The following is a 16,653-nucleotide window of genomic DNA, read 5'->3' as shown; positions in this document are numbered from 1 at the left end:
ACACAGTACATATTTCTGGTGAATTGTGTTTTACGTGTAGTATTCAGTTAGGGGGTACACAATTACATTAGATTAATTCACTATTAATGTTTGAATTCAACAAAAGGGAGTAACACAGAAGTGTGGACAAACTGCAATGTTATCTCATCCTATGCATTCACTTTACTAAGTCTCTATTTAAATGGCATTTATGAAAAACTGCATGAAGAAAGTTAAATACAAAGATAATTCCTAGGGAAATGGTAATTTTCACATGAAGTGCAGTTACTTTGTACCTACAAATTCAAAGGAAAGAATGATGCTCAACCAAAGTATAATTTAATTTATCTCACCATTTTAGGAGGTATTGATAATTGTAGGAAAGAAAAAACAATACTAGATTCTTAGTAAATCACTGTCCCAGAAATAAACATAAAGACTGAAAAAGTTAAGTGGGGTTAGAAGTTGTTTTACTCCGTATTCTACCTTCTTTACTACATGAAAAGTTTCTAGATCAAGGGAAAATGACAGTTATTCTGGATGCATTTGAATGAATATATTTATAATATTTGGTTATCTATTTAGCTTTCATAATGATTTTTGAGAGTTTCTATTCTAAAGAAAAAGAATTACTTGCCAAAATAACTTGCCTTCATATAACATTTTCTCAGGACAGCTAAGCTCATCTTCAATGTGATCACATTTGTCTGTTCTCAGACTGTTGAGGAAGCTGAGGTAGAGATACAACTGACATTTTCAAACCTTTGCAGTACAGAACTTGGCTACCCAGGGGACTCATTCCTTTGAGAGTAATTATTTTATACACTGTTGGTTTATCTTTTGTTGTTATTTCTGCAGCACAGCTCTGTGAATACAAACCACCAAAATCTTTAGCTGTACTGCATTTTTACCCTTCTATGAGATCAAATGAATCTTTAGATGTTCCCTTCAACTTCTTAAAAATCACCATCAGTGCATATTTAATAAGAGGCTTATGGTATGATGAAATATAAAACACATTCTTGGTACAATTATTAAAACTATATAAGATAGCATCCTAAGTCTACAATGAGTGGACTAGTTAAATTTCCACCTTTTTATTGTAATTATTATTTGGCTTATCTATTTATTCACCAAATGTCAAGTACCTACAATATGTGGATGACATTGCACTATATGTATTTTTAATTTACTAAAATGAATATGAGTGTTATTTTCCCAGAAACTGCCAGTGATGTTTTTTAATCTTCTACATCATCATACATACATGTCTAGATCAGTACTCATCCAGACCCTTGCGCAGGTCTTCTGAGCTTTCTCATCATGCAGCTCTGATCAATCCAGTGTTTTTCTCCATGAATTGTAGACATCCTATGCCCTCTCAACTCCAAATTCTCTCTGCTCAAGTCACCAAGACTATTGGAGTCTAACTGAACTTTCCCTCTCTTCTCTGTGGCCAGGAAATTCACTACAGGTAGGAAACTGGACAGTCATAGGACTGCCTTTATTTGTTTCTGTTTTCACAGGGATTCCTGGCATCACTACCAATTAATTAAAGTTTGAAAACTTTTATTTAAAATGCATTGTCATTTTTCCAGTTGTTTGCAGTGGGAAAATGATACATATTATTCCCATAGCTTTATCATGCCAAAAAGAAGTAAAAAACTGTGGTTACATACCACTCTGTCTAACCTGTCCATTATAGATGTCTGTTATCATATTGAGGACTTTATACCTCTATGTTATGATAGACATTAGGTTGTAATTTTCATTTTTCATAATTTCTTTCTCAGCTTATGGCGTCAGAGTTGTTTCCTTCCTAAAATATATTGAGAAGGTTTCCTGTCTATATATATTCACAGAGTATGTGTAAAATAAATATCATTTCTTTTTATACATTGCTTAATACAATTCAGAGTGAAACTACCTGGATCTGGAGTTGTCTTTGTGGGAAGGGATGTGAATATAAACTTAATTTATGTTAATAAATATAAAGTATTTAGTATATTTATTTTTGAGATAAGTGTACTATATTTACTTTTTGTAAGAATTTTTTTTTTTTACTTCAACCTAGTTGTTAGATTAATTGGCAAAAACTGTGTATATCATTTTCCAAAATTTCATTTAGACAGGAAGAATAAGCTCTAGTGATCTATTGCACAGCATGGGGACTATAGTTAATAATAATGTATTGTGTATTTCAAAATTGCTAAAATAGTACATTTTAAATGTTCTCACAACAAAGAAATGATAGCTATATGAGATGATAGGTATGTTAATTAGCTCAATTTAATTATTGCACAAAGTACACACATATGTATATAACATCACATTGTACCTCATAAATATATGCTATTATTGTCAATTAAAATCAAAATTGAACTAAAAAAAATACTATTCCTTTATTATTACTTTTTATAAATATTTTATTTTTTAAAAACAAAAATGACCTTATTATATACAATTAATTTTATAACAAATTGTTTTGTTAAACACATCAAACAACAAACTTCAAATACTATTGATCTGCCACATGATTTTTCCTATCTGTCCAATGCTCCTTTGGATGGCTAAACCTTCATTCAAGTCACTTCTGATGTTAGACACTGTAGTTGTTGTTGTTGTGTGTGTGTGTGTGTGTGTGTGCATAAATTAACAATCTATATTTTAAAAATAGTCTAGGTTTCAAGCAAACTTGTGAAGAAAGTGCAGAGAATACCCATATACTCCTTTCCCAGCAATACATTACCTGTCCCTTTGAAGTTCCATATAACTGTGATACATTTCTCACACTCAATGAACCAGCAATACCAAAAATCAACCAAAGTTTCTAGTACACATTAGAGTTCAATCTTGGTCTCGTATATTCTATGCATTTTGACAAATGTATGATGATATGTAACCACCATTACAATATCATAGAGAATACTTGTACTGTTTAAAAAAAAAAAAACCCTGTGCTCCACCTATTTATCCCTTCTTCCCCACCAAAACCCTTGTCAACAGATGACCTGTTAATATCTCCATAGTTTTGCCTTTTCTAGAATGCCATATAGTTGGAATCATACAGTACGTATATTTTTAGATTGGCTTCTTTCACTTATTGTTATGCACTTGTTTGTTTTATGTCTTTTCATAGCTTGGCAGCCCATTTTTTTCCTCTGAATAACATCTCATTGTCTGATTACCACAATTTATTTATCTATTCAACTATTGAAGGACATCTTGGTTGCTTCCAAGTTTTAGCAATTATAAATTTGTATGAAAGTTTTTGGATGGGCATAAGTTTCAAATCATATGGAAAAAATAACAAGCAGAGGGACTGCTGGATCCTATGGTAAGAATACATTTAGTTTTGTAAGAAATTGCCAGTGTCTTCTAAAGTGGCTGTACCATCTGCATTCCCATCTGCAGTGAATGAATATTTCTGTTGCTCTATTTTCTCACTAGAATTTTGTGTTCTCTGTGCTTTAGATCTTTGCCATTCTTACAGGTATATAGTGCTACTTCATCACTGTTTTGTTTATATGCCTTTATTATTACATTTAATGTTTATAGGAATTGCAATGAAGTAACCTTTTTCATTCCTGATGTTGGTGGTTTGTATCTTCTCTCTCATGTCATTATCAGTTTTGCTAGATTTTTATAATTTTATTAACATTTTCAGAGAACAATTGTTTATCTTTATATTTGTCCCAATTATTTATTTCCTGTTTTATTTGTTTTAGTTCATTCCTTCACTATTTCGTTCCAACTACGAACATTAAATTTCTTCTTTCTCAAGCATCGTTAAATAGAAGTTTATATTTACTTATAATAATGTTTTATAAAATAATAATTTAGCATTTATATATTTCCTTTTAAGCTCTATTGTCACTACATCTCAAAAAAAATTGTATATGTTATGTTTTCACTATACATGTGAAAATATTTTCTAATTGTTCTTTTGGGTTTTTTTAACCCCTATTTTGTCTCTATATTTTGATATTGAATATATATTTTGATATTGAATTCCAAATTAAATGTCAGAGAATATTCCCTATATGATTTCAGATTTTGGTAACTACTTTCCACCTGTTTTATATCTTAATATATGGTTCATTTTAGTAAACAGCTTCATGCTAATTTTTAATGAAGGTGCAAAATATTGTGCAACCTCCTCCTATATCTAGTTACAAAATATTTTTCTCCCTTAAAGAAAATTGCACTAACATTAAGCCCTCACTTGCTGTATTAGCCCTTTTTCACAGTGATATAAAGTGATAACCTGAGACTGGGTAATTTATAAACAGAAGAGGTTTAATTGACTCACATTTCTGCATGGCTGGGGAGGCCTCAGGAAAGTTACTATTACAGCAGAAGGCAAAGTGGAAGCAGGCACCTTCTTCACAAGGCAGCAGGAGAGAGTGCAGGGAAAACTGTCACTTTTTTACCATCAGATCTCATTAAAACAGCATGAGGGAAACCACCCCCCAATCCAATAACCTTCCACCAGCTCTCTTCCTCGACATATAGGGTTATAATTTGAGATGAGATTTGGGTGGAGACCCAGAGCCAAACCATATCATTCTACCCCTGGTCCCTCCTGATCTCATGTTCTTTCCACATTTTAAAACCAATCACGCCTTCTCAATAGTCCCCCAAAGTCTTAACTCTTTCCAGGATTAACCCAAATGTCCAAATCCAAAGTTTCATTTGAGAGAACAAGTCCTTTTTGCTTGAGAGCCTGTAAAAACAAACAAACAAACAAACAAACAACCATGTTAGTAACCATGTTAGTTACTTCAAAGATAGAATAGGGGTACAGGCATTAAGTAAATGTTTCCATTCCAAATGTGAGAAATTGACCAAAACTAAGGGGTTGCAGTCCCCCTGCAAGTTCAAAACCCAGCAGGGCACTCATTAAACCTTAAAGCTCCAAAATCTCCTTTGACTCCATGTCTAACATCCAGGTCATTCTGATGCAAGGTGTGGAGTCCCATTGCCTTGGGCAGGTTCACCCCTGTGGCTCTGCAGGAACAACCTCTTTAACTGCTTTAATGGACCAGCATTAAATGCCTGTGTCTTTTCCATGCTCGTTGTGCAAGCTGTCAGTGGATGTACCTTTCTGGGGTCCAGAGGATGGTGGCCCTCTACTCACAGCTCAACTACGCAGTGTCACAGTGGGGAATCTGTTTGGGGGCTCTAACCTCACATTACCCTTCTATACTGCCCTAGCAGAAGTTCTCCATGAGGGCTCCACCCCTGCAGCAGACTTCTGCTTGGATATCCAGGAGTTTCCATATATCTTCTGAAATCTAGGTGAAGGTTCCCAAAGCTCAGCTTTGTCTTCTGTGCACCTGCAGCCCACCAACACCATGTTGGGGCTTGCACACTATGAAGCAATGAGCCAAGTTGTACCTTTGCCCCTTTTAGCCATGGCTGAAGCTGGAGCAGCTAGGATGCAGGACACCATGTCCCTGGGCTACACAGAGTAACAAGGCCCTGGGCCTGGCACACAAAACCATTTTTCCCTCCTAGGCCTCTGGGCCTGTGATGGGAGGGGCTGCCATGAAGATCTCTGACATGCCCTGGAGACATTTTCCTCATTGTCTTGGTGATTAAAATTCGGCTCCTTGTTAATTATGCAAATTTCTGCAGCCAGCTTGAATTCATCCCCCGAAAATGGATTTTCCTTTTCTACCACATGGTCAGTCTGCAAATTTTTCAAACCTTTATGCTCTGCTTCCCTTTTAAACATAAATTCCCATTCCAAACCATCTCTTTGTGAATGCATATGACTGAATGCTGTTAGAATAAGCCGGGTGACCTCTTGAATGCTTTGCTGCTCAGAAATTTCTTCTGCCAGATACCCTAAATCATCTCTCTCAAGTTCAAAGTTTCACATATCTCTAGAGCAGGGGTAAAATGCCATCAGTCTCTTTGCTAAAGCACAGCAAGAGTGACCTTTGCTCCAGTTCCCAATATATTTATCATCTTCATCTGAGACCACCTCAACCTGGACTTCATTGTCTATTTCTCTATCAGCATGTTGGTCAAAGCCTTTCAGCAAGTCTCTAGGAAGTTTCAAACTTTCCAAAACCATCTCATCTTTTACTGAGCACTCCAAACTGGTGTTCATTACCCAGTCCAAAGTCACTTCCACATTTTCAGGTTATCTTTATATCAGTATCCCACTATCCCAGTACCAGTTTTCTGTATTAGTCTGTTTTCACACTGATATAAAGATACTACCTGTGTCTGGGTAATTTATAAGGAAAAGAGGTTTAATTGGCTCACAGTTCCATGTGGCTGGGGAGGTCTCGGGAAACTTAAAATTATGGTGGAAGGAAAAATGGAAGCAGGCACCTCTTCACAAGCCAGCAGAAAACAGAGTGCAGTAGAAATTGTCACTTTTTTTTCCATCAGACATCCTGAGGCCTTCCTCAATATCATGAAAATAGCATGAGGGAAAACGCCCCCATGATCCAATCACCTCCAATCAGATCCCTTCCTCGACACAGGATTACAATTTGAGATAAGATTTGGGTTGGGACACAGTGCCAAACCGTATCGCATGCTAATCCCCTCTGCTGACAGAACCTGGCAAACACCAATTAGCTTTATATTTCTGTGAGTACAGACTCTTATTCTGAATAGTTCATGGAATCATACAATATGTAACCTTTTGTGTACGGTTTCTGTTAGCATTTTCAAGGTTTATCCATCTTTCAGAAGTTCTGTGTAAACTATATTTATGGCTTATTATTCATATATATATATATCTCAATCACAATTTGTTCATCCATTCATCCATTAATGGACATTTGTGTTTCCATCTGTTGGCTATTGTCAATAGGGCTGTTAATTAATATTTCTAAAATATTATTAGTTTGAGTAACTTCTTTTCATTTTGTGGGTATATACCCAGGAGTGGAATCATTAGGTCAAATACCAATTCTATGTTTAACTTTTTAAGGGCCTGCCAAAATACTTTTTCTACAGCACTATGTTTTGAATGTCCTCTCCAAAACTCATGTTGAAATTTAACTGCCATTTTGATGGTATTAAGATGGGGACCTTTAAGAGAGGACTTGGTTATGAGGGTAAAGCCCTCATGAGTAGGTTAATGCTATTATCATGGAAATTGGTTTGTTATTACCAGATTGGGCTCTTGACAAAAGGATTAATACTGTTCACATTTTTTCTCTCCCTATGCCTTCCACTATGTGGTGACCCTCACTAGGTGCTGGCGCTATGCTTTTAGCCTGCCCAGCCTCTAGAATTGTGAGCCAAATAAACATTTTTTTTTAATTACCTGGTCTGTGATATTTGTTATATCAGCAGAAAATGAATAAGATATGCAGTGACTGAACCATTTTATATTACCACCAGCAATAAATGAGGTCTCCAATTTCTCCACATCCTCAATAACACTCAATATTTCCTGTTGTTCTATAACAGCCATCTTAGTGATTGTGAAGTAATATCATTGTGGTTTTGATTTGCATTTCCTTTTTCACTAGTCATCAATGAAATGTAAGTCTAAACCATAATGAGATGCCACTTCACACCTACTATGATGCCTAGAATCAAAAATGCATTAATTAGCATTGGCAAACATGTGGAGAACCTCACCCTAGAATAAAAAATGTATTAATTAGCCTTGGCAAACATGTGGAGAACCTCACCCTAGAATAAAAAATGTATTAATTAGCATTGGCAAACATGTGGAGAATCTCACCAACTCTGCTGTTAGGAACTTAAATGTCTCAGACACTTTGAGAAAAAGACTAAAAATTCCAGAAATAATTATACTTAGAGTTACCATATATGACTCAGCTTTTCCACTTAGATATATAACCGGAAGAAATGAAGATATAAATTCACACACAAATATATATAAGATTGTTTCAAGCAGCATATTTTATAGTAGTCAAATAGTGAAAGAAATCCAAATGTCTATCAACTGATAGATGGATAAACAAAATGTGTTATATGCGAACATTGAACGAACCTTGAAAACGTTATGTAAAGCGAATGAAGCCAGTCACAAAATACCATATATTGTATAATTGCACTGTAAGAAATATGAAGAACTGGTAAATACATAGAGATGGAAAATACATTAGTGGTCATTTAAGGATCTGGAGGGTGGTTTGAAGAGAAGGTGATAGCTAAAGAATATGGGGTTTCTTTTTAGTGATAAAAATATTTTGATTCACTTTTGTAATGTGCAGATATTAGCAAATATGCTAGAAAACATTGAGTTATATAATTGCAAAGGGGTAAATTGGTTGTTATGTAAAATTATCTCAATAAAATTGTTTTTGAAAATGTAACAGAAAAAAATGTACATTCTAAGTGCCTGCTGGAACTGAGTTGCAGGTATCTCAAATCAGAAATTCACCTGTATCTAGTGCTTAGTTTTTCTCCTTCAAAATGAAATGTATTTTTGTCATTCCACAACAAGCAGTTCAGCAGAGCAGAAAGAGAAGGACTCTGGGACAAACCTATGGACTGGCAGCTTCACTTTGTTCTATAACTAGAGGCCTCTTCTTTGGAGTCACAGACTTATCAAAGCTCTCTATAGGTATGGTTTGCCTTCCTTGGTTTCCTATATGACAAATTAGGAAATACTAGTTGCTCAAAGACCCCTGCCCTCTCATGCTTACCAAGACAATTGTGGCCTTGTCTGGATTGTTACACAGAGGGCAATCATCCCTGAAATCGTTTCAGCAGATCCTGGGTCTATAGAAAGGAGACAAGACTCAGGGATTGAGGATGGGGTATTTTGGTGGACTGGAGGCTTCCAGCTAGCTCTGCCTGAGTGACAACCTGAGAATTTTGGAACCCTGTGGCCTTAAAACTTACAAAGGTGTCTGTTTTCTCATAAAGTAACCTAAGTGTTCTTTCTTTATTTTGGGGAAGTCCAGTAGAACATGCTACAGACATGTTTAATCCACATGTATTAGATGTGCCAGCTGTAATTTTTAACAATGGTTCAAGACTCTGCAAAGCCAGCCTGTCTGGAGAGATTGGATGCCACCATGTCAACAACTGCATCTTGGGACGTCCTAAACGCAACATGCCTTCAGCAAGACCCAACCAGAAGAGGTACTTCAGGGGGCAAGAACCCTTGTACAAGTAGGAGGACTTATATCTGCACTACCCCAATGAGTGTGGGCTGGTACCAGGATGCGATGACATGGAGAAACTCTGGAAACATCTCTTTGAGTGAGAGCTCAGAAAAAATCCCAGTCAACAGCCTATACTTATGACTGAGCCCTCTTAGACCCCTAGAGAAATTTGAGAAAAGCTTGCAGAAATGATGTTTGAGAACTTCAGTGTCCCTGCTTTCTACTTGTCTAACCATGCAGTGGCAGCACTCTGCCTCTGCCTGTGTTACAGGCCTGATGGTGGATAGTGGAGATGGGGTCATTTGCACTGTCCACATCTATGAGAGTTACTCGCTGCCTCGTGCAGTCACCAAGCTCTTTGTGGCAGGGAGGGACATCATAGAGCATCTCACCTGGCTCCTCTTTGCTAGTGGGTATACTTTTCCTTGCATACTCTACAAGGCTTTGGTAAATAACATCAAAGGGAAGCTGTGCAACATCACCTTAGAGTCACATAAAAAGCTATGCAAGAGGTCGGAGACATCCTGAGAGAATACAAACTGCCAGAAGGGAACATCATCCACATTGGGGACCAACTGTACCCAGTGCCCGAAGTTCTTTTTGCCCCGACCAGCTGGGAATCCACAGCCCGGGACTCTCAAAAATGGCCTCCAGCAGCATCATGAACTGTGACACTGACATCCAGAGAATGCTTTTGCAGAGATTGTACTGTCTGGGGGCACCACTCTATTTTCTGGGCCAGAGGAAAGGCTTATGAAAGAAAGCTTCCAAAGGTACTCACATCAAAATTACGGCTTCTCCTGCTCAATGCTTCTTTTTGTGGATTGGTGTATCCATCATGACCTCTCTGAGCAGTTTCAAACAAATGTGGGTTACCTCTGCAGATTTTAGTGATTATGGGACATCTGTGTTTGGGAGAAGATGCTTTTAAAGATCCTTGAGTTCAGGGAACAACTTGATGGGTGAGATCACAGAAGCACCAGTGGGAGGTGCCACTGTCCTTCAGGCTTTTTCAGGATGTTGAATAAAAGTGTTTTCACATTTTGTGTTTCCGTATATTTTTCTTTGCACATTGTTGTAAATATTGTACAAGTATCTACTTGAGTCCCCGCTAAATTCTTTTGGCTATATACCTGTAAGTGTATTTTATGGGTCATTTACTAATTCTTTTTTTAACTTTTTGAGGACTGCCAGAGTGCTTTTCCAGTACCCTCACTGCTTTACACTCCCATCATCAATGTAAGGGTCTGTTTTATCCTCCTTGCTGACAACACTGCTAGTTTTTTGCTTTTTGAATAATAGCCATTGGAAAGTGGTATCTCATTGTGATTTTTATTTGCATTACCATAATGGTTAGTGATGTCTAGCATTTTTATGTGCTTATTTACTATTTCTATATCTTTGGAGAAATATTTAGTCAGTCCTTAGCCTATTTTTTAATTGGCTTGTGTGTAGTGTGGCCATCTAGTTTAGGAATTCTTTATATAGTCCAGATATTACACTGCTATTATATATACGAGTTTTGTTCTCCTATTTATTGGTTTGGCTTTCTACTCTCTCGATATTATCATTTGATGCACAAAAATTTATTTTGATAAAGTCCAATTTATTTTTTTCCATATTCATTTGGTATATTTAAGAAACCATTACCAATTTCAAGGTCATGAAGATTTACTCCTAAGTTTTCTTCTGAGAATCTCATGGTGTCAGTTCTTACACTTAGGGTTTTTATTCATTTTGAGTTAATTGTTTTTTTATGCAGCATGAGATAATTTTCCAGCTTCATTCTTTTGTATATGACTATCCTGTTTTTCCAACACTGTTGAAGATACTGTTTTTTCCCATTGTATGGTCTTGACACCCTTGTTGAAAATCAATTGAACTTATATATATAGGTTTATTTCTGAACTCTCAATTCTATTCCATCAATATATAAGCTTATCTTTATGCTATGACCACACTGATTTTATTACAGTTGCTTTAGAGTAAATTTTGTAATTAGGAAGTGTGAGTTCTCCAATTTTGTTCTGCATTTTCAAAATTAATTTGGTTATTTGGGGTTCCTTGAAATCCTTAAAATCCAATAGATTTGGGTTTTAGCACAGGTTTCTCCATTTTTGTAACAAACACCATTAAAATTTTAATAAGGAATGTATTGAACTTGTATATCACGTTTTTAGTATTGTCATCTTAACAATGCCAACTATTCCAATATATGCATAAAAGATATATTTTGACATATATGGGTATCTTTGACATTTTTCAGCAATGTTTTCCAGTTTTCAGTGTACAAGTTTTGTTCCTTTTAAGTTCATTCCTAATTATGATTTTATTCTGTTGTAAGTTGAATTAATTCATTTTCTTTTCAGGCTGGTCTTTAGTAATGTATAGAAATACAACTGATATTTGCTTGTTGATTTCATAGCCTACAACCTGACTAAATTTGTTTACTAGCTCTAATGTTTCTGTGTATATGTTTATTCCTTAGAATTTTCTACATGTAAGTACATATCGTCTGTAAACAGAGATAATTTTGCTTCTCCCTTTCCAGCTTAGATGCATTTTTAAATCTTGTTCTTGCCAAGTTGATCTGGGTACAACTTTCAGTACTATACTTGAATAGGAACTGTGAAAGCAGCCATCCTTTTATTCTTCCTGATCTTAGGGTCAAATCTTGTAGTCTCTCTCTATTGAGTATGATGTTAACTGTACATTTTTCATATGTGGTCTTTGTCATGTTGAGGATATTTCTTTATATGTCTAGTTAATAGATTGTTTACATTATAAAAAGGTTGTGGACTTTGCCAAAAGCTTTCTGTGCATCATTTGAGATTATGTTGTTCATGTTTTTTTAATGTGTCAACTTTTTCTTCATTCTGTTGGTGTGGTGTATTACTTTGATTGATTTACATATGCTAAACTGCTTTTGAATTCCTGGGATGAATCCCATTTTGTTGTAATGAATAGTCCTTTTAATGTGCTGCTGATTTAGGTTTGTTAATATTTTGTTGAGAGTTTTTACATATATATTCATAAACAATATTAATCTGTAATTTTCTTTTTTGTAGTGTCTTTGTTTAGCTTTGGTGTTATGAAAAATTTGGCCACATAGAATGAATTATTTTATATTTTGAAAGCTTTTGAGAAGAATTGGTATAATTCCTCTTTAAATGTTTGGTAAAATTCATGAGTGAAGCTACCTAGTCCTGTTCTTTTCTTTATTGGGAGGTTTTTGAATAGTGATACATTCTCTTTAGTGGTTTTCAGTACAGTAAGATGGTTATCCAATTTGTTCCTGTACAGTTATTTATAGCATTCTCTTATGATCCTTTTCATTTCTGTAGATAGTGGCATCCCTCTTTCATTTTGTTGTTAACAATTGGAGTCTTCCTAAAATCTTATCAATTTTGTAGCTATTTTCAATGAACACAGTTTTAGTTTCTTTGATTTATTCTATTGTCTATTTCATATTTTTATTTGTCTCTGCTCTAATATTTATTATTCCCTTCCTGCTGATATATTTAGGTTTATTTTAACCTGTTTTTAGTTCCTTAAGATTTACGCTTAAGTTATTGATTAGTAATCTTGCTTCTTTGTAATTTAGATGTGTATGGTTATATATTTCCCTCTGAAAAGTGCTATGTCTGCATCCCATAAGTTTTGTTGTGTTTTTATTTTCATTCTTCTCAATATATTTTAAAAATCTCTTAATTTCTTCTTTGACTCTTCATTGTTCAATATTGTTGCTTAATTTCCAAATATCTATGGGTTTCCAAGTTTTCCTTTGGTTATTTATTTCCATTTTTATTTTTCTGATTAGAAAATATCACTTATAATATTTCAGTCTTTTTATATGTATTAAGACTTGTTTTGTGGCCCAGCATATATGCTATCCTGGAGAATTTTCCAGATGTACTAAAGAAGAATTTATAACTTGCTGTTGTTGTGTGTAGTGTTCTGTATATATCCATTAGTTCTAATTCATTTATGTGTTGCTCCAGTCTTACCTCTCATTCATTTTCTGTTTGTTTTTTCTGTCCATTATTGAAAGTGCGGTACTGAAGTCTCTACTTAATATTGTAGAACTGTTTCTAGCTTCAGTTCTGCTCATTTTTTTTTCTTTTAAACTATTTTTTATTTGTAACCAAATGATTTCATACAATGCTTCTAAACAGTGACATTAAAAAATTTCATTACATATAAATAAGACTATAAATTTGATCAAAATTACTAGAATAAATTGTCTACTTCTACAGTGTTCTCATATCAAACAGAGTTGATGAACAGTATATAAATTCTCAAAGTCCAGTATTTAAAAACTCAGGTATTTGACTAACTTTAATAAAGTTTGTTAATGAAAATAAATGTATCTCCAGCCCATATATTAAGAGAATTATTATTCTCAATAACTTTTCTAGAAAAATAAGTTTGATATTTTATTCTCCTATTTTTACAATTCTGAGTATGAAATTTTAACCTTTAAAATATAGTCAGGCATTTCTACCTTTCTCTCAACATGACACCAACAGAAACACAAGTTGCTAGAGAGGAACTAATGTGATAATCCAGTGATTTTAGTCACAGTGAATTACAGGAGGAGGTACCCATGTCGCTGCAATTTTAATATGCAATTTATTTTTCCTTCCCTAATGTGGATAACTAACGGAGCAAGAGTAGGGTAGTGAGTCTGATGACCATTTTCTTGGTACATTCATTTTTTTTTCTGGACAAAAGAACACCATATTGGAAAAGGAAAGAATATCAATTCAAAAATCTGATATGCAGAACTAGGGGTTGCATTCACCAAAATTGGGTTTTACTTCCTTACATTTTTTTCATGTGAAGAAGAGGATGCTTAATGATAATCAGAGGTAGCCATGTCGAAAGGCCCTAGAACTTTTCTTTCAGATCTGATGCTTGTTCTGAACTACATTCTCAAAGCTGGCAACAATTAGTGCATTGTTATTTTTCTCCATACTGACAGCACACCTCTCATAGGTCCACCTAGAAAGTTAGCACCTTAGGCAATCACAGATTGCTATACAAGATAAAGCTGTTCTGATGGGCCTTCAGGATACCTGGATCAACTTTTTGACACTTATTGACAGGCATACATATGTAGATCTGTACTTCTGAGAGATTTCAGGACAAAAAAATTATTTATATTTTTCTTGAAATATTAGAGTCAATTTCTCAGCAAACCTTTCAATTGTCTGTTTTCGTGATCATGGTATCTCCCCTGCCAGGTAAGTATCAACTGTCTGTTTTCAACTTACTGTGTTTTCAAACAAGCCATGTGAAAAAATACAACAGTATTGGTAGGAAAGATGAGGAATGAAAACATGGTAAGTCCATGTTAGAACTACAGATTCTGTGACCCTAACTATCTCCAAGCTATAAACCAAAGGCACAGCCTCAGTGAACCCAGACACAATGGCTAGAAGACCAATTCTATCAATTTTTCCCCATATACTTTTGAGCTATATTGGTTGTGAGTATATATTTATAATAATTATTATATATTCTTAATGAATTGAGCCTTTTATCAATGTGATATGTTCTTAATCTCTTGATAAGTATTTGTATACTGTTGAAATAAATCTTTTCTGACTTAAAATCTCTTTTGTCTGATATTAGCATAGTCACTCTCTTTAGGTTACTACTTATGTAAAACGTCTTTTTCACCTCTTTAGTTTTAATTTTTTGTGTCTTTGTAGGTAAAGAGAGTGTCTTTTAAGCAGTGTATATGTGTAATGTTTTTATCTATTCTGTCCATATTATTTTTAATTGAAGAGTTTAATTCATTTTTATTTAAAACAATTACTGATTAGGAAAACACTTATGTCATTTAGCTACTTGTTGTCTGCATGTCTTATTTATACCTTATTTTTCAATTTTTCCATTATCTTTTTTATATTTGTTTTATTTTTTATAGTGCACAATTTTCATTCCCTTCTTTTTTCCATTTCTTTATATTTTCAGTTATTTTCTTAGTGGTTTCCTTGGCAACTGCAATTAACATCTTAATCTTATACAATAAACTTAACGAGCTTGAATAATAATGCTGTTTCAATAGTACACAAACACTTTATTTCTATACATGTTTGTCCTCCATTGTTATTGTCACAGATGACATTTTTATACATTGTGTATACATTAACATTGATTAATAATGATTGTTTTATGCACTTAACTTTTAATTGTATAGGAAAAAAGAGGAGTTAAAAGTCAAATGTGCAATAATTCTGGCTTTTATGTATACCTATGTAGTTACTGTGAAAGAAAAATATCTTGGGTCCCCAAAACCACTAAGCTAAAGGAAAAGTCATGCTGGGAACTGCTTAGGGCAAACCTGCCTCACATTCTATTCAAAGTCACCCCTCTGCACTTGAGATAAATGCATATCGGATTGCCTGCTTTGGAGAAATTAATCAGAAATTCAAAAGAATACAGCCACTTGTTTCTTATCAACCTATGACCTGGAAGCCTTCTCCCCACTTCAAGCTGCCCCGCCTTTCCAAACCAAACCAATGTTCATCTTACATATGTTGGTTGTTGTTTCATGTCTCCCTAAAATCTACAAAACCAAAATGTGCTCTGACTGCCCCGGACACATGTTGTCAGGACCTCCTGAGGCTGCATCACAGGCACACATCCTCAGCCTTGGCAAAATAAACTTTTTAAATTAACTGAGGCCTGTCTCAGATTTACAGGGTTTACATTTTTGTAACCATGGAGGGATTCTGAGTGGAGGCACCCCTGTCCTTTGACACATCTCCCGTCAGTGCTTGGTACCAGCGTGAGCTATCTTTATGGCTCACATCAATAGGACAATTTGTTGAGGACTGGAAGCGCCCCCTCCAGTGAATCCCTGATCTCCCAAAATTTGTTCAAGATCTCAAGTTTATTTTGCTGTACAACTCCTTTTTTTTGGAATTTTACTTGTTTCCAATGCAAAGAAGGCAAGTTTTTCCTGCTTCCGTGATGATGGAAGGCAGGTAACTCCTGTATGGAGTTTGAGCTCACTTCCAACAGCAAACATGAGATTTTTCCCTCCTCCTAGGATTGTGGAGAGCAGTCTTCAGCCTGAGACACACCCCTAGGTAAGTAACTTGTTTGTGGTTTGTCTTGGCTAAAGTTCAAATTAACAACCAGCTGTTCTTAATTTCTCCTTACCATTAGACCACTAAGAAATAAAAGTCAAGGGATCATTTGTTTTGCTTAACTGCTTAACTGTTTTTGTTGTTGTTTGTTTCTGTTTTTGTTGTTGTTTCAGCCTTTTGCCCTTTCGGTTTGACCAACTCTATCCGACTTGATCAAATCTGAAGGAAAGTCCCAAATTTTGGGGAATGAGGCCTCTGAAGTGACTAAATTCCCGCCAAGAAAAAAAAAAAAAAAGAAAAAAAAGTATGGTGGGGGGAGAAAAACAGCCAGCAAAAGGAAAAAAATTTAAAGATTGTTTATTTTGACTACTTAAGGAGCTTTATATACATAACAAGGCCAACGTTTTGCTAGCCAGACCAAACTGAAAGAGCAATGGCTGTCACCCCACACT

At 35.1% G+C, this 16,653-nt stretch overlaps 1 pseudogene; it reads left to right on the top strand.

Annotated features, from left to right (window-relative positions):
* The first annotated feature begins 8,911 nt into the window (after positions 1 to 8,911).
* On the top strand, positions 8,912 to 10,029 carry LOC100429425 (actin-related protein T1-like; annotated as a pseudogene).
* The last annotated feature ends 6,624 nt before the right edge of the window (positions 10,030 to 16,653 follow it).

Source organism: Macaca mulatta, chromosome X, assembly GCF_049350105.2.
Source record: "Macaca mulatta isolate MMU2019108-1 chromosome X, T2T-MMU8v2.0, whole genome shotgun sequence".
Taxonomy (NCBI): domain Eukaryota; kingdom Metazoa; phylum Chordata; class Mammalia; order Primates; family Cercopithecidae; genus Macaca; species Macaca mulatta.
This window is presented reverse-complemented; position numbering and strand designations above follow the sequence as displayed.